Source organism: Propithecus coquereli, unplaced genomic scaffold (assembly GCF_000956105.1).
Source record: "Propithecus coquereli isolate 6110/MARCELLA unplaced genomic scaffold, Pcoq_1.0 Scaffold273, whole genome shotgun sequence".
Lineage (NCBI taxonomy): Eukaryota > Metazoa > Chordata > Mammalia > Primates > Indriidae > Propithecus > Propithecus coquereli.
The window spans coordinates 2,276,560-2,296,172 of NW_012148319.1; positions in this window are offsets into that span (position 1 = coordinate 2,276,560).

A 19,613-nucleotide genomic window follows, 5' to 3' on the forward strand; every position below is an offset into this window, starting at 1 on the left:
TAAAGCTTGAGGTCAAAATAAACAAAGAAATTACTGGAAAAGACTGGAAAGGTTAAGAAAGTTTTTGTAAATTAAATTGCCTAAAAGTACAAGTGCCTTTTCATAAGACAGCATCCTCATTTGTAATTATATTCATATTGTCTAGACACAAGTTCATCCTATATTTCACGAAACATTTTATTATTTCCTTATCTGGTAATGGTTATTCTTGAACCTGGTCAAATTAGAAGGTTGGGCAGATGGCACTTTCAATTTAAATGAAATGTTTGCTCTGCCTAAGAAGAGTATTGACTATAAAAGTCACAGGCTGCGGACCATTTCCTGTGGGGTTTTTCCACTATCCTTCCAATTAGTCAGTCAAAGTGATGTTTCTTCTCTAAACATGATCATTTATTTTTCTCTGGAGTGTTGCCTTCTATCCTGTTCAAGAAAGATGATCCTGGAAAATAAAGAAAGCTTTCTACACCCCCCAACTCCTCGTGCAATATTTATGATTAATTGCAGCCCCTCTCAATGAATGACAAAATGAAAAAAGCATTCAGTGTCCTTGTTCTCACATAAAAAAGCATTTGTTGCAGTTTGAGTCCCAGCCAACTTCCATTGTTTAGGCAATAATTAGTCAAATTATACTAATCACTAACAATCATAACAGAAATTATATAATTGTAATTTAGATCAATGATCTTGGACTTATGAAAATAGAATGTGGGGTACTTAATTGCATGATGTGGCACTACAATTCTATACCTACAAACTCAAGGGTTTTGTATTTGTTGATTAATTTATAATACCTTGGACCTAAGCATTTCTGAAAGTGACAAAACTATATAAGTTTCACCAAATATCCGAATAGCATCTTATTTCAAACAAACCGATCCATATTAAAAGCAAAATAAGACTCTCATATAAATAATGACTTCAGATATCTCAGAAATGTGGAAGGACTTTGCAGCAAAACTTTAAAATTGAACTGTTTGAGGAAATTGAGTCTAGTTTAAATTATTGAATGATTAAAACAAATCAACATATTTTCTAATCAGAGAAATGCTGAATCTGTTCAATACACACGGTCAATAGAATTCACCTTAAAAAACAGAATGGGGGCCAGGCGCGGTGGCTCAGGCCTGTAATCCTAGCTCTCTGGGAGGCCGAGGCGGGCGGATTGTTTGAGCTCAGGAGTTCGAGACCAGCCTGAGCAAGAGCGAGACCCCGTCTCTACTAAAATTAGAAAGAAATTAATTGGACAACTAAAAATATATAGAAAAAATTAGCCGGGCATGGTGGCGCATGCCTGTAGTCCCAGCTACTTGGGAGGCTGAGGCAGGAGGATCGCTTGAGCCCAGGAGTTTGAGGTTGCTGTGAGCTAGGATGACGCCATGGCACTCACTCTAGCCCAGGCAACACAGTGAGACTCTGTCTCAGAAAAAAAAAAAAAAAAAACACCAGAATGGGTTATGCATACAAAAACAAACTTCAAGTTGGATGCTTCACATCAACAGAACGATGAATAAAATACTCTTCCAGCACAGTAGGCAAATTTCCCCTTTAATAAGCAGCCAGGAAAAAGCAATATTTCAATGTTTGCTTTCCTTCCTCTGAGGGAGAAGGTTTCACTATGACTTACTTTACTTCCTTTTGATTCTGTCCTATTTTCTTGGCTCTCACAGACAGCTCCAGTAGCAACATGACAATACCACTTTGCACTTGCCGAAAGCGCCTTTGCTCTAAAACTCTCAGCTGTGGTCTATGCGAGGAGAGTATAAACAGGGGAATGATGCAAACATTGAAGTTTATCCTCTCGTACAAACATTTGAGAGACCCAGAATCATCTTAATCCCAGGCTGGGAATGAGGGACACCTTCCAAAAACAAAACAAGCAAAAAAATTCCTCCAAAAGTTCATGCTCAGTATCCTTGGGGCCTCTGGCAAAATTTACCATTATCTCAAGCTCTGTCTCATGTATAAAATAAAGCAATGCCATTTTCCTTATGAGGATGGAAGAGTAACTAGATTGTATTTTCTAAAGTAAAATTTGGGCGGGGGGGCGGATTCTTAGAATTCTAAAAATAACCGAAGTGGGTACCTAGAAAGAATCAATCTTGAATGCATATTTCTGGAGTGGGGAAGGCTCACGTTCCTTTTTTTTTTTTCAGTGAAAAGACTTACTTGTCCAGGAAAGAAATATCTCAAATAAAAAATGTTTCAAAATAAAACTTAACAAAAGATTGTTGATGCTCTCTCTCCATACATATGCATACATATATGTATATCTACATCTGTATCTATCTACACGTTTTTTTTCAATGGAAGAAAGAAAAGTTTCTTTACAAATATCAGAGCTCTCTAATGTATATTTAAGGTTATTAATTAAGGTTATCATCATAAGACAGAGATTTTGGACTCCTCAGACATCTGATGAGTGCCTGGATTTCAAAGATCTATGCTCATTCCTTTGCTCTTAGCATTTACAATGACCTTCCAAACTTAAAGCAGTTTCCTCTACACATTTTGTCAAAGATGCAAATCATTCTTTTCAGAGTTTATCAGTTAATTAGAAGAGTTGGTTTATGTGGGCTGGAAATTTCTCATTCCAATTTTTTTTATTTAATGAACCTGAAACAAAATATGCATAATAACTACTCCTCCACCACAAGAAAACATAGGAAAAAAATAAATCTATTTAAGTAATTAGAAAGAGCTTTTCTTATAAACATGCATTTTTTTTCTAGATTTCAAAAAGAGATTACAAATCAGCATATATAGTACCATTGGTTTTGTTTTTTTAAAAAAAGACACAAATACACAAGCAAATCAAATACAACAACATATAGAAGGACAATATGTCATTGCTAAGTAGAAATTTATCCTGGGAATGCAAGGTGGGTTTAGCATTGAAAAAATCAATCAATGTAATTTACCATATCAACAGACTAAAGAAGAAAAATCACATGATCATTTTAGTATACACACAAAAGCATTTGAGAAAATTCTACATCCATTCATGATACTCTCAGCTAACTAAAAAATAAAGGAAAACTGATTAACCTTTATTGCTTAATAAAGGATGTGTATAAAAAACCAAACCTGTAGCTAACATTACATTGATGGTGAAAGAATGAATGCTTTCCTCTCAAGAACAGAAACAAGGTAAGGATGTCTGCTCTCACCACCCCTATTCAATATTATACTGAGATCCTAGCTAATACAATAAGAAAAAGAAATAAACACATACAGATTCGAAATGAGAAATAAAATTTTCTCTATTTGAAGATAAATGAACACATATAAAGATGCTCAACAACAATAGTTACTGAGGAAATGCAAATTAAAAACTACCTCATATACAACTACATACCTATTAGAGTGGCTTTAAAAAAAACCTGATCATACCAAGTGCTGCTCAGGGTATGGAACGACTGGAACCCTATTCTTGCTGGTAGGACTATAAGATGGTACAGCTACTCCAGAAAACAGTTTGACATTTTCTTATAAAGTTAATCATGTACTTATCATATGATTCGGTAATTCCATTTTTAGATATTTATCCAAGAGAAATAAAAACTCAGTTCCACACCCTGGAAATAAAACCTTTATTTGATTGCTAAAGGCTGGAGACAACTCAAATGTCCTTCAATTGGTGAATGAAAACAAACTGAGGTACATCTATACCATAAAATATTACTCGGTAATAAAAAGAAATTAACTACTCATATGCAACAACATGGATTAATCTCAAATAAATACCTTATGCTAAGTGAAAGAAGCTAGACTCAAAATGCTACCTCCTATATGATTCCACTTATGCGACATCCCAGAAAAGGCAAAGTTACAGGGACAGAAAATAGATTAATGGTCACCAGGGGCTGAGGATAGGAATAAGAGGAAGAGTTGACTATAGGGCAACAAAAGGAATTTTTTGAGGGTGGTAGAACTGTTCTGTATCTTGACGGTATTGGTAGTTACATAGCAGTGTGTGTGCGTTTGTCAAAGCTCATAGATTTGACAGCACCCTGAAAGTATGAATTTTATTGAAGGTAAATAAAGTAAACTTGAAAAGTGAATTAGCACACACAGATACAAACATAAAAACCTGGGAGGATATATACCAAAATACTGATGGTGATATCTCTTAGATGTGGTATTATCAATGATTTTAATTTTCCTCCTTGACCTTTTTCTGAAATTTAAAATGATCCCCAATCAGTATGTATTACTTTTCTTTCTACAGGGAAAATAAAGTTGCATTCCTTTCAGCTGTTGGGTGTGAGCCTCCAGACCTAGTTAAGAGTGCAACTGCCTCTTGAAGGCCTTCTGGATTCCAGCTTCTCTCCCCTTTTCCCCTTCTGTTCTTTATCCTTTATAACAGTTTCAACACATCAATGCTCAGTTCAAGAAGCTGCAATTGTTGTCTAATGCCTATTCAAACAAGCCCTGATTTCTTTGCTGGATTTTCAGTCTATTTTTGACTTAATAAGATTAGGCAAAGATTTATTGAGCCCTTACTATGTGCCCAGCACTGCTAGGTGTTCTACATGCAATACCTTATTGTGACCCTGACCCAGCAACCTAAAACGATGTACTTTTTCTGTCCTCAATTTATAGATGCCCATGGTCACACACTAATAGAGACCGAAGTTGGATAAATCCAGAGTTCGAATTCTCAACCTGTGCAGTGGAGTGAGTGGGCAAGGAGCACGGCATCTGAAGGAATGCTATCGGGGTTCTAAAAGTTGGCTCACTTTAGCTATGTGACCTTGGGAGAAATTACTTAACTTCTCTGAGTCTTTTCCCTGAGAATAAAATGAGGATAACAGTAGTAACTACTTCATCAGTTGGTTGTGAAAAATACATTATATTATACCTGTGAAGTGCATGGTACATAACATTGTCATCCCCTCCATCCTCTACCCCACAAGTCTTCTTTCCTCTTCAGCTATAGCAAGAACCTTCAGCTCCCATCAAGGTGATCTCTTAACTTTTCAGGAACAGCACCAGGCTCTCTTGCCTCTGGGTCGATGGTTTGTTATTCCTCAGCCCAGAACATCTTCCCTTCTCTTTTCCACCTTCTGTTTTACCTTAGCCTACAAGGCTCACCTCAAGTTCCTCTCCATCCAAAACAACATTGCTTTATATACCTCCTTATGGGTGGTCGCTAGTAGTTTCATGGGCATTACTTTTGTCTTTAATTAAAACGGTCGTCCAATACGGCAGTCAATAGACCTATGTCATTATTTAAACTTAAAATGATTAAATTGAAATAAAATTAAAAATTTAGTTTCTCAGTTACACTAGCCACATTTCAAGTGCTCAAGTGGCTGGTGCCAACTGTATTGGATAGCACCAATATAGAACATTTCCTTCACAGTACAAAGTTCTACTGAAGAGTGCTAGTCTAAAAAGTAAACCCTTGGAGGGCAAGGACTACAGCTAAGGTTCTGGAAACCTAGCAGTGCATAATGCAGTGATTACATAGGAAGAACTCAGCTGAGTACTTGTCATTTGTTTTATTGATTCACCAAGTAGATTCACATTTGATGGGAATCCTGATATGGGTATAATCTTTTGACCTAGGCTACAAAATACTGATTGATTAAATTATTTATGCAATTTTAACTTTAGCTTTGAAGGACCAAATTTCCAAAGAGCCAAGGCCATCTTTCCCTTTTTAGGGAAACAAAATAATTATTCTGTCAGTGACTCTTTCAGTTAGGAGCTGATATCCTCTATGACACACACAATTTATACAGAATCTTAGATGTGAAGCTGCCTATGTTAAATAGTATTTTGCGAAACCTTACCGAATATAGTTTTTTTTAAAATGAAAATATTTCCATGTGCTTGCCAAATACTGCCCTGATCACTTACAGCATTTTAATAAAAGTAAAATGCATAATATTCATCTTATTTTAAAGGTGAAGAATCAAGGTCAAATGATTTACCCAAGGTCACATTTCAGTTCTAATACTGGCTCCAGTTCCCTCAACACCTGAGTCCCTATCTTCTTAATTCACTGACTCCCAGAGTTCTAAATCACTCCCACACCCTTTGGGCATTTTATGCCCACTAATGATACCGCTTACTCTGAGTGCCTACAATTTGTAAGCTCTCTGCAAAAGTAGCAAAAGCTGAGGCTGATGCAAACCCCCTCCCCATCATATATACATCTTGGCTCTATCCCAGCTGAGTCACTATCACAGCGCACAGAACTCACAAAAAAATCAGACCAAGCTTCAGCCACTCCACTAAAGCTGCTGCAGATAAGTAGGTCATTAAGAAATAAAACATAAAATTAGCAAAACAGCATTTTTCCCCCACCATATGTTAAGAGGTTTCTCCAAATGATAACACGCACACACAAATCCATACATCAGACAGGGGGCGAATTGAGAAAGTGGCTTCATGGATGCATTGATTGAGATACTCAAGCAAGATGAATTGCTTTTTGATAATTAGATTTGAGGAAATATTTTTTTTTGTCTTCTGTGATTCCACTGTTTTATGTATTGCTAAAAGACTTAAAATTCCAAGGAGATAAAGGTCTTTCTCCACATGCTTCATCTCTTTGTGCTTATATCAAGATACCACAATGAGAATTTTTATAAAATTTCCCTTAGGCTTATTTGCCAAATATTTTCAATGTTAAAATGGTTCAGTTTTTCAACCAAACTATAATTAAGACTTGAAGAACAAAGTTATTCCAGGGTACATCATCATTAACATTCAAAAAGAATAAAAGGGGGATAGATGTGGGTTTCAACAAACAAAATTAGCAAAATGAACCTGATTTTATATTTTAGGCATTCCCTTAGAGCTCCTGGAATCATAGCATAAATAATGGCCCCAATTATTAAAACTGAGAAATTTAACAAGGCACAAGATCAAAGTGCACACACACTGGGTTAACTTCACACTCAGTCAGTCACAATTACTAAAAAATGCTTTCAGCTGGGCTTGCACTTTGAATTCGAGAGGATTTCTTAACTGACAACAAATTTACAGTCTTTCCTTATTGCAGCAAATTTGCTTGACTTTTGGTCTTTATGCTGACATTTTGATAAACTAGTACTCCAGTTCCATCGAGAAATAGCATGATAATAATCTATGGCAAATACTTGCAAATTAAAAAAAAAAAGGAGCAGATAGCTGGATAACATAGAACTCTTCAGCATCAGAAAAAATAATCAACAGCACCAACAAAAACTAACTGGCAGCCTCTTTCCTTTGTCCTTATTGAAATCCACTCCTCCCCCCATCCCCTGGGAGGTATGCTGAATCTTTTCATTAAATAGACTGGGACAGGGAGGGAGAAATAGATTCAGAGGGACATAGACTGTGAGGAAGAGATACAGACAGAGGAAGAAACAGAGTTAGTAGGGAGAGATAGAGAAGCAGAGAGAGCCCAAGACATGACACAGAGAGAGGGGCAGAGAGAGAATGAAAACCTCTAAGTTGGAGTTATTTGGTATTAGGCTAGGAGTTGAGTATAATAATCTGTTGCAAAGTCCAAGAAAAAGTGAAACAAAGGTGAATGTACTCAGCTGAAATTGACTTGTTCGGCGGTCCAGTCATATTTCCCCTGACCTTTCCAGCACATTGCACCCCCAGTTTATGCTCGGGGGCTCTCTTCTGAGCATCATCCAACCTTGGAGTTTTCACTCACACTGTTCCAGGCAGGTCAGTCTCCAAGGAGTGAAGAATATTAATTTATAAGCTCCCAGGTGTTTGGATCAGGAAGTTATTTTTCATTTGAAACTCAACTGTCTGAGCTACTCATCCCCTGATACCATTGTACAGCATGGCTGCCCAGGCTGCTCTTGGATCCTGGCATTTCATTAATTACTACAAGTGATGATGGCCTCTGACACTTGCATTAGTCAAAGCCTCCTCTTCACCAGTGAAGCAGGGGGTAGAGATATTGCAGGATCGACTGATTCTGGGGGATTGACAGTATGAACCAAGATTTCATGTGATCTGCTCTACATCTGGTGACACTGGCATATTTGTTCTACACACCAGAATAGACTGAGTATTCTGGTGAAGTTCATTTTAAAATGCAATCCAATAATATTCACTATGCCAGTGGTTATCAAACTTTAGCATGCATCAGAATCACCCAGACTGGAGGACTTGCCAGAATACATACACATTGCTGGGCCCTCTCCTCAGAGTTTCTGACTCAATAGGTCTGGGGACCCATCTTGAGAATCACTGACTTAAGCAATCCCCAGCCATTTAAGAGAAGGCTGTGGGGAAAACTGAAAAATTCGTAGTTGCAAAGAGGGAAGAAGACGCCTCCTCTAGACCAGTGCTTTTTAAACTTGAATGTGCCTATGAATGCAGATTCTGATTGACCGGCCTGGGGTGAGTCCTGAAATTCTACATTGCGAACAAATTCTCAGATGATGTTGATATTGATGCTGCTGACCCAGGAACCATACTGAGTTTTCAAGGCTCCACTTTAAGCATGGGAGTGCTTCTCAAAGTCTATGCTGAGCACCATTCATATGAAAACCACAGGGTTGTTTGCAAAGTGAGGGAGATTGTCATTAGTGCAGATTCCTAGGTCCAACCGTAGATATGTTGTATCAGAAACTGTAGAGGTGGGGCCCAGGAATCTGCTTGTCAAACATGAGTTTCTGAGATTCTTATACAGATTGAGAACAATGGTTTCGGGGCCAGGGCATCAAGAGGTGGTTATTCAGGGATCAGTATTTCCAGGCACTGACTACTTGGTCTCCTAGTTATTTTCTCTCTCTTCTTCATTCTACTGCCCATTTTTTGTTGGCTGTTGAGAGAATCCTAAAGGAAGAGGTGAATTTCTAATTATCTGTTTTATTCTGCATTAGCAAAATATTAGTAGGAGAAAAAAACAGAAACTATAGGCCATATTTAAAAATTTTCCATAAACTTAAATTATTTCTGTCTTACCTATCCTCTGTTTCTATAGACAACCACAAATTGTTGTCTAGACTTCTTTTGTTAGTAGTAAGTGAAAAATGTTTTTGTAATGATTATTTAATATGTTGCTAAATCTAGAAGACACAAACTGTCTGCCAGCAAGTGCCATATTGAAGTTTCCTAAACACTACAGAAAATAGAAATTATTTACAGTTAGCGCTCAACATTGGCAAACAAGTCGTGCTATTAAAGATGTATTTGCGTATGTTATATTAACAGGCATATAAATGTATTGTGCAAAAACACACATAATTGGGCATAATTAATCATTTCTACCAATGATGACTATCCCATTTCCCAATCTTGCTGTCCAATCCTCCCTTTCTTTGGAGCATAGATGTGTGTTTCTAACCTCCTGGGATGTCAGCAGTATGTGCAATTTTCCTCCCTCCACTCCCAGCTTGTGTACCTACACCTACAGTTACAGGACTAAACCATTGCCAAAATAATTCAGTGTTCTTATGCAAAGACCAAGAAAATTAAGTTTGAACAGCAGTAAAGATGGACAGTTGTTTCTAATCCTTATTCTTATTGTTAGGACCATCTAGGGAGCTTTCTAAAAGTTCAGATTTCTGAACCACATCAAAATTCAGATTCGGTGGGTCTGGAGTAAGCCAGGAAATTTATAACATCCCAGGTAATTCAGATGACCAGCTAGGTTTGGGCAGTACTGGCATATATAAAAGAGCATTGGACAGAATCAGGAAACTTCAATAATATTGTAGTTATTTTTGTTAATAATAATGTTTGTTAATATTGATTTTCTTCCTACATGTCAGACATTCTACTAAGCCCTACTTATATTATCACAGAATTATCAAAATAACCAACCATCCAAGGAAACTAAGACTTGGAGAGGTTAAGTAAATTTGCCTAAAGCCACAGAGTCAGTGGATGGCAAAAGCAGGAATTTGGTTTTATCACTGAGTAGTGTGTGAGCCATTTAAGTAGCTGGGTGAGTCATTTGAGTTGTTAAGTTTTCTCATTTGGAGATGAGGGGTGTTGGACTAGACACTAGATCACATCTAAGCTTTTTTAAAGTTCTAATGTTTACTTGTGGAATTGAACTAGAAGACATGATTTTTGGCCTTTTAGCTCAAGATGCATTGAAACTTCCTCGCCCTCGTTTCCGTTTTAGCTTTAAAGCACCACTTCACCTATGGCTCTTCATTTTCCCCAGAGAAAAAACTTCTTTTTTTTTTCTTTTTGTTTTTTTTCTCCTTTCTTAGAAAAAACTTCTTGAAGATCAGCCCTAATTTCTTTCTTGAGCTTCTTCTACCAGTGCCTCAGGGCAGACCTCCAACGCTCTAGCCCGCTGGATAACAGGTGGACCCAGCTCCAGTGATCTTTCCATCTGATGCTCTGCTACTCTTGGTTGCTTGATGCAATAGTCCTGCTTGCCCTTCAGAGCCAACCCGCATATCAACTCCTCTGTGAAAACATCTCTCTCTTCTTGGTCAGAATTAATTTGTTCTTTCAAGATTTTCTTTTGTCTTGTGTTATAAAGTGAACTTAAGTCCTAGCTTTCTGGCAACCTCAGTTTCAAATATTCTGTCAGCTCATCTAAACAAGCATGCCAGTACTTGGCAGTCTTGATTTAGACAACATGGCAACTGTAGTTATGGCATATATCCCACGAGTGGTGTGAGTTATTTTCCTTTCAGTGATATTCTAGACAGCAGACGCACCTGCCTTACCTGTTTGACTGTTCTTCCTTCTATCTATCCACACAACCATCCATGCATATATTTGCATATGTCAAGTTATATATTCCAAAGTTAAATTCCCTATACTTGGCACAAAATAGATTCAGTTTTTTTTTGTTGATTGATATTAACTATTTTTATATGAATCTCTACTTAGATAATCTTTTGCAATCAGCTTCTTTTTCACCCCCACCCCTGCCATCTTGTATAAAAACTGTTTGTTTCTTCTGAAGAAGTAAAAAAGTGGGAAAGGGATGATAGCTCTAGAAAATGAATGGAAGGACAAAAATGTTAAATTTGATTGGTGCAGGCTACTGGCATAATAAAAGAGACAAAGCTGACATTGTACTTTGGTTAAAAGACAATGACAGGCCTGGCGCGGTGGCTCACGCCTGTAATCCTAGCTCTCTGGAAGGCCAAGGCGGGCGGATTGTTTGAGCTCAGGAGTTCGAAACCAGCCTGAGCAAGAGTGAGACCCCGTCTCTACTAAAATTAGAAAGAAATTAATCGGACAACTAAAAATACATAGAAAAAATTAGCCGGGCATGGTGGCGTATGCCTGTAGTCCCAGCTACTCGGGAGGCTGAGGCAGGAGGATCTCTTGAGCCCAGGAGTTTGAGGTTGCTGTGAGCTAGGCTGATGCTACAGCACTCTAGCTCAGGAAACACAGTGAGACTCTGTCTCAAAAAAAAAAAAAAAAGACAATGATGAAGGCCATGCTCTTCAACTGGACCTGTGCCCAGCACTGCTCTTGTACCAAGCCTAGAAAAGGAGTCAGACAGCAGGTAGCCAATGTGGACTGTAAGACTACAGGAAGGTAAGCAAGAGGCCACCAACAGGTCCTCGGGCTGGAGGCATCCAACCCATCAAGCATAGGGTGGTGGCATTCAAGGGAAAAAATACGTCAGGCTTATAAAAGGGGGTTCTGTGCACTTGGACACCAAGATAGCAACATGCATAAAGGGGGAATTTTTACTCAATTCTGAATCACCTTTTCACAAGTCATTGTTGCTTGGCAACTTGTGGCAGCTTTCACTGACTTCCTAAGGTCTTCTTAAGCACTTCTCCCTTGTGCTCCCAGACCTCCCCCATTAACTACCATACTGTTGTTTCCTACGATTTTATCCATCACTCACACTAAACTGAAAGCTCTATGAGGATAAAGTATAATTCACTTTGGTGTTCCCAAGGCCTACTAGAGACATGGCAGGTGCTCAATATATGTTTGATGAATTAATAAAGGGGAAAATTAGCCACCTGTAACTATCACAGGTCGTTACTTTAGTTCCTTTTAAGGACCAAAGGGGACTCCTAGAGTGGGAGGTGTTCTGTTTGTGTCATCCTGATGAAAAAGTAGACTGTCTCAGACTAGAAGTAGGTTTTTGACCCTGGGGAACTCTAAGCTTGGTGCCAATGAGGTAGAAAGGATCAAAGTGTGGGAGGCCGAGTTGGACTAAATTTGCTCTAAAACAGAGAACCAGACCTCTACCATCCCAATCACTGCTAGAAAGCAGTTCTAATTCTGATTTTATTCTAGTAGGATAGATAAATGTTTCCTTTGCAAGGGTGTTCCCCCTTCCTGCTGACTTGGGCAAGTATCCAAAGATTTTTGTAGGGGTAGCAAATGGCCTTCTCCTTGTTCCAGAAAAGATCTACAGCTTTAACGTTTACTTCCTCTTAACCAGGGCCTGAGACTCCTGAATCAATAATTTCAAAGACCAAATGAGATAGTTTGCTTTATAATGTGTTTTTCTATCTCACTATCCATACACCCTGCCATTTTCTTTTTGCAATCATCTGCAATTAAGTTTTCCGTTATGCTCTATTTAGAACAGGGGATTCATTTCCCTTGATCATCTACTTGAATATTGTATAATTACTCTGTTTGATGAAACCTAGGTTATTAAAAAATGGTTGGGCAAAGATTACCATATTTTCTTGTAAGGAGGCAGGGAACTAGTTTTTGAGACTTGCATTAGGGGGTAGTGGCATGTCTTAAAAATGTTGGCTTTTGACATTCTCCCAGCAAAGCCTCCAACACATTCTAAGTCACCTTTACCATGTCTCAGTCGGAAATCAAAAATATGTGAATCCTGACTCAGTCCTATTAGATAAGATGCTATATTAAAAAAAAAAAAACGCATGGTGAATAGTTAATACATTGACTCTCTTGCTCCTTTTTCAGTTCCCATTCCTTTCCCTAATGCATGCATTCCTAAAGATTATGATCCAGCCAAAATGTCAATCGGTGGAAGTGGAAAAAAAAATAATAATGATGTGTGTGTGTGTGTGTGTGTGTGTGTGTGTGTGTGTGTGTGATGTTTTCATCTTGGTGTGGAGATTTTACATAAACTACAACCCTCTCAATCTCCTTTTGGTAGGGAAGTTTTAAAATCAGGTTAGATCTAGATTGAGTTTTAAGAGGAGTCTTTCAGGGCTAAAAAAATAGCAAAGCATTTATGAAAGCTTTATCTATATACAAATAGTTTATACCTTCAAAGGATATTTTGTTCTTTCTAACATTCAAAAATCCTGACCACTTCAATAGGCCAATATGCAGAAAGTATAATCCTCCTTTCCCTATTTTATTATTTCTCATAGTGATATCACAGACCAAAGGATCACCAAAATTGGGCCCTAGATTTTTTGTATTCTTCAAAGGAAGACGTCAAGATAAAGTATATGCTTTTTAAAACAGCTTATCACTGACAAGTCACTCCTTAGACTATTAAAGTTGCAAGAACTTCCACAAACATCATTTACTTTCATGGAAAAAAATTTAATTGTTATGGTAAGAAAAGACTAATAATATAAGTCTGCCGAGAATTGTTGAGAGGAATAATTTACAAGACATTATGCAGTACTTTGCAATACCATCGCCTCTCAATCATTCGAGTTTCAATTCTCCGCCATGTGTGAGTGAAATCTTTTGCTGCTGCTTGTCTTATTAGAGCCAGAAGGTGCTTTCTCCAGACTATCTGGTTCGTTGTTCTCAGACTGGTGTTTTGAACCTTCAGAATGGTGGAAGAGACAATAGATCAGAGTGGTTGAGACCATATTGGTTATCAGGCATGAGTTTTAGATAGATCAATGACAATGTATGTAATGGATCCAGGGTACCGATTAATCCAATTCTGTGAATTACAGATGTTAAAAACTTTTAAGTAGACTTTAGTGCAGATATAGTTCTAGCTCTGGCATTTCCACCTCTGTAGTTTTAAATAAGGTACCCTCTCCAATCTAATCCTCAGTCTCATTATTTATAAAATGGGCATGATAAAAATAGCTCCTGTCTTATTAGTTGTTGTGAGAATAACATCATGCATGCCAAGCTTTTTGTTCATGTATTTGTTTACTTGTTTATTATCTGTCTTCCCTCTACTTCACCCCCAAGGTAAAAATCAAGGAGTTTGTCTTTTTCTTGGAGGTATCCCCAGTGCCAAGAACAATGTGGTGCACATAGCAGAGCTCAACAAATATTTTTAATAATAAATGAATAAAAGAATACATGAAAGATTCTTAGCATGAAGCCTGGCAAATAGTAAGTGCTCAATAAATATCAGCATAAAAAACCTAGTTCTGTGAGATGTTTCTCATATAAAAGATTTTGCATAGTATGTAGTATAAAGACTAAGATATCCTTCAGGGAATAAATCTGTATAACTTTTTTTACCTCCATTTACTGATCTTATTTGGTCACAAAACTCCTTCTTCCCAGCTATAGCCATCAATTAACTTTCAGCAACATTACCATCAACATACTTTGGGACCATTGAACATACTTTGGGAAATAGTGAATTAGTCTAATATCCCTATTTTAGAGGTAAGGAAACTGAGGCCCAGATATTAAATGGTTTGCCTAAGTCACGTAGCCAGCAGCAGCAATTCCAAAACTAGAGCAAATGTCTGCTCTCCCAGACCTCATCTTTCCCCCAGGCCAGATGAGCAGTGGTGTGTGGGCAGCAACATTGCACTTCGGCATTAGAAGGTATTGGATTTAAATCCCACCTGCATTTCCTAGCACTGAGGTCTGTATCAGACACTACCAGCGCCCGCCTCATATCCTCTCCTTCTTGAATGGGGCCTCTTTGACACCTGAGTGCGATAGACCTACCAGAATTGGCCTTCACGAATGCACAACCTAGAAGTGCGGGGGGAGGGTCTTTACATCCCATAGGGCAACGCTTGGCCAATAAGGGATGAAAGCTAATGGGTAAATGCTTTCTCCCTTCTATCCCTCAGGCAGATAACTCTGAGGTGCATCCCATCTGTCTCCACTGAGGGTCCTGGTGGGATCAATCCCAGTTGCCCACATTAGTGACACGGGCCACAGCTAGGTAGCAATAGAGGCAAACTCTCCAAATTCCTAGCTTCTCTCCTTTCCAGTCATGCTGCCTTTTCCCAGGTGTGTTACTCTTTTGCTTACTACTGAAAACAGCTGTGTCATCTCTTGTGCACCCATTAAACAGGTGCTGTGTTTGACACCAAAGGTGCTGCGATTCGGCAGGCAGGGGTATAAAATAGGAAATAACATCTAAATATAAGTTGGACTGGAATGGGGCTTCTAACAGATGGGAGGTGCTACTAGGCTCAATGCTCTGATGTTTTTTTCCTCCTGAGTTTTCAAGGATTTGGGGAAGGCGTGAGAACAATGTGTTTACAAACACACTCTGTGTTTATGACACCTTCTGGTTTTTCTGTTATGCTGAATAAAAAGAGAGAGCTACTCTTGGTGTGGGAAAACAGTGCAATCTGAGATAGTTTCCACAATCTTTCAGCAAATCATTGGGTAACCTACCAGAGCACCAGAGGTTCGTGTTTTAAGCCTGTTGTACTGCTCTCAGCCCCCTAGGCAAGAAAGGTAGGCAGTACAGCTGTATTAGTTAGACTTTAGGAAACAAATAGACCCCCAAATCTCAGTTTGTTTCTTGCTCATGTAATAATATAATACAGGCGCTCCTGCTCAGCAACCTTCCTCCAAGCTATGACTCAGGGACATGGGCCTTTCCATAATGTGGTTCTGTTGTTCCCTGAAGCCTTGTGGTCATTGGCACGCACCTGGCAGAAAAGGAAGTTATGGAGAAAGCTTTCCCAGCCCATAGGGGATGCTCAAAACCAAAGCTTGTGTTTCACTGGCAAAAACTAGTCACATGGATCTCCCTAAAGCAAGGAGTGTTGGGAAATGTCGTGACCAGCTAGCTAGGCAGTGACTTCCCAGCAACGACTGTGTTCTATGGAAGGTGGAGCATGTCTAGGTATCTCTGCTACAAAGGTACAGTGGCCAAGAATGCCAGTTCTGGAGCCCAGTGGACCTGGATTCACGCCCCAGTTTGCCACTCACCAGCCGTGTGAATGCTGGCACATTATTTCTCCTCTTTGAGCTCCTTTCCTCATCTGTAAAATGGGGATAATGGAAGCATTTGTCTCAGAGGGTTGTCATGGGGTTTAAACGAGATCATGTATGTATAACTCTCATCACAGTGCCTAGCATATAATGAGCATTCAGTAAATGGTGGCTGTTTTTATTATTAACTATGAAGCAATGCTACCATCTCAGTGAGATTTTCAAGAAACAGTACGAAAGTTACCTTAGTTAATTTGAATTAATTTTTTTAGAGATATAGGAAATAAGAAGGAGCAGGAAAAATGTCTGAGTAGCCACACAGCCAGGTTCCTGGCACCAGAACATTGCGTAGGTGATGCGAAGGGCTCTAATTGTGGGACAATAGTCCTGGGCACTCAGGAGCACCTGCCAGGAGAGGCATCACATTGGCTGCCCCACCCACAGGGCTCAGCTCCCTGCTGGCTCAGCATCTTGCTCTTCTGCTACTTCTGCCCAACCTCTCTGCTTCTCAGCACCTCATAATTTCTTCTTACAGCATAAAGAGTTTTTCTCTTTGTGTATGTTGGCTTCTTTACCATTGTGTTTTCTGCGAGTCTCTGTTTATGTATTATGCTCAGACACCGTGAGAGGATCTGACTGCTAGATAGACCTTATGCAATAAAGGGCCCGCATCATTGGCCAGAACCCAGAGCCAGTCCATCCAGGATATCCGTGGCTGCTGTTCTGCCTGGTGTGAACCTCTGACGCAATCAACCGTGACTATGGTAGTGAGCATACAGCATACAAACATGGTGACCTGGTGTAAGAAAACGCTTCATGCTTCCTTGTTCAGAGGGAATAGTGGTTGCAGCTGGAACTCAGGATATGAGTAATAGGGTAAATCTTTAAAAATTTCACTGGTGAAATCTTCAAATTTATTATCTGACTTCGATTTGCTATGGATTCGCTTGGTTTCCTAAATCTTCTTATGAATGACGGCTTAAAAATGAAGTATGATCGTCACTGTCACTTAACTGGTATCCCTGGCTAAAGTTTGTCTGCATCTACCCATCTTCTATACTTCTATCGGAGTTCTTGTCCCCATATACATTTAATTATTTCACTTTCTTGATTAAAAATCTCAATTGGTTTCCTTCTATCTATAAGATAAAACCCAGACTTTTTAGCCTGCTGCTGCCTTAACGGATTTCTACGTTTCTCTCTACCACCCTTCCACCTGTGTCCCACGACACTGGATTTTCACCATTCTCTTTCACACTTCTGTGACCACACATATGCTGTTCTCTGGTTGGAATGCCAATCCCCACCCATCACCACCTGGTAAATGTCCATGTATCCTTCAAGGCCCAACTCAACTGATACCTTTTCTCAGAAGCTTTCCCTGGATGTGTCAGTTTTTGCCTCTTCTCCCACCCCCCACCACTCCTTTATGCCTGGGTGAAATCACCTGTCCCTTTACCAACTTCCCATACCATGTGAACATACTTCCTTGGTGGTTTTTATTATTTTGCATCCTTTAGTAATCTAAGAGTCAGTCTCCCAGCACAGCTGTGGGCCTCAAAGGTGGAGGACATACACATCTTTTACATTGCCAGGGCCCAAGAGAGCATCTGTCTCATTTAGCACCCAATGCCTGTATGTTGAATTTTATTGGAATTCAAAACCCTGACACCACAGAGGAATCTGGAACATGAAAACAAAATCCACTGATTCTCCTGTGTGTGTTTACTATGCAGGATCTTTACTTCTGAGGTGCCATTTTATTGTGGACCACACTTAATCTATTCTATAGAGTATGAAAGAGAAACAAGTCTACATTTTCTAAAAAGTAACATGATGAAAGGTTTAATTCTCAAGGTCTAGGAAAAGTGCATGATTTTTTATAAGCCATATGATTCTCAAACATCTTATGCTTTTTCTGTTAATATGTGTGTCGTCATGTGGCGAGCAATGACATTGTCAAGGTATGTTAACTGGAAATGTAGGCTGGCATGTTTAAAGGTACATTTCTCCACATACAGACCCTCTTTGGGCTTTTAAAAACTAACCTCTTACTACCAACCCTCCTTTCTCCAGAGGGACACTACCAGTTTGGACTCTTTCAGAGAAGTTGGCATGTGGAAATGTGTGTGGGCTGGTATGGTTGTCATAATGATTAGAGAGTGCTTCTGGGGCATTTAATGGGTGGGAGCCAAGGATGTTTGCAATGCATGGGACAGTCATACAGACCCAATACTGTCCCACCGAATACAAACAGTCTCCTAGTTGAGAACCATTGAGTTAAGGTATACGTTAAGCCCCCACGTGAAAACCACTGAGACAAGGGCTATGCTTAACATCTGTCTTTCCTGCCTGCCTTCCTTCAAGGACTTTTCTTTTCTTTTCCTTTCCTTTTCTTTTGTTTTCTTTCTCTCCTTCCTTGCTTCCTCCCTCCCTCCCTCCCTTCCTTCCTTCCTTCCTCCCTCCCTTCCTTCCTTCCTTCCTTCCTTCTCTTTTCTAGAGCAAACCATAGGAATCCAAAAGAAAGCTCCTGCCTCAGTTTAAGGACCTTTGATTCAAAGAAATTCATCATTTTCTCTCATATCAAATTCCCTGGAAACAGGAAACTCTTAAAAGAATCAACAAGAGAAAGCATTTAGCATGCCATCTCGCTAGTGAATATAATATAAAATAGTAGAATAAAATGGCCCTTCCTTTGAATTGCATTTAATTTAATAAAATATCAAATTAAAGGTAGGACAGTCTCATCCCTATTACTAAATAACCTGCAGAATGAAAAATGAGACACAAACAATTTCATTAACCTTCCATTCATAAAGCATAATGTAGGGAAAATGCCATTTTAACATCCCACTGAACAGGCTATTTCCATGCCTTGAAAGAGTTTCACATATTAGCATTATTTGTCAGTGTGGATACAGGAAACTGTGGAGAAAAAAAATCCCAGTCACACAAAGCATTTATCCTTTTAATTGTCCATCTTTTGAATGAAGATATTTTCCTTTTCATATAGTGTTTTATCTCTTTGTTAAATATGCTTAGCAACATACGGAAAAGCATGTCAGTTTGTGACTTAGCGATATTTATAAAATTGGGGGATTTTGTTAGATCCTGATTCAGGGTATATAGAATCATAGAACTTTAGAACTTCAGAATTTCAAAGGCCCTAGAGCTCACAGGCTTCAGATATCATGGAGTCCAGTTCCCTATTTTATAGATAAGAAAACTGAGGCTCAGGAATATTAGGGACAGTGGAGGTGACAGTTCTCCAGGACTAGGAAGGAAAAAACAGAGCTAGGTAGGTTTGCTTTGTGAGCTCTCACTGTCTTTCAGTTTCAGACTGTCTTCAGTGTACCTTTAATTATTCTCTGAATAGATAACAGCAATTCAAAACCCTTCTCATTTTATAGCATTCTTTAGCTGTTAGTACTAATACAATGAGCTCTCGACCAAAAAAAATAAAAGAAAAGAAAAGAAATAAAAATTGGGACAAAACCAAACAACCACACAGTTTATAAAACTGCAAAATGTAACCACCCAACATTTGAAAAACATGTCATATTTTATTAAGATATTGTGTTGCATTCAAATACAGTCCTTGAAAA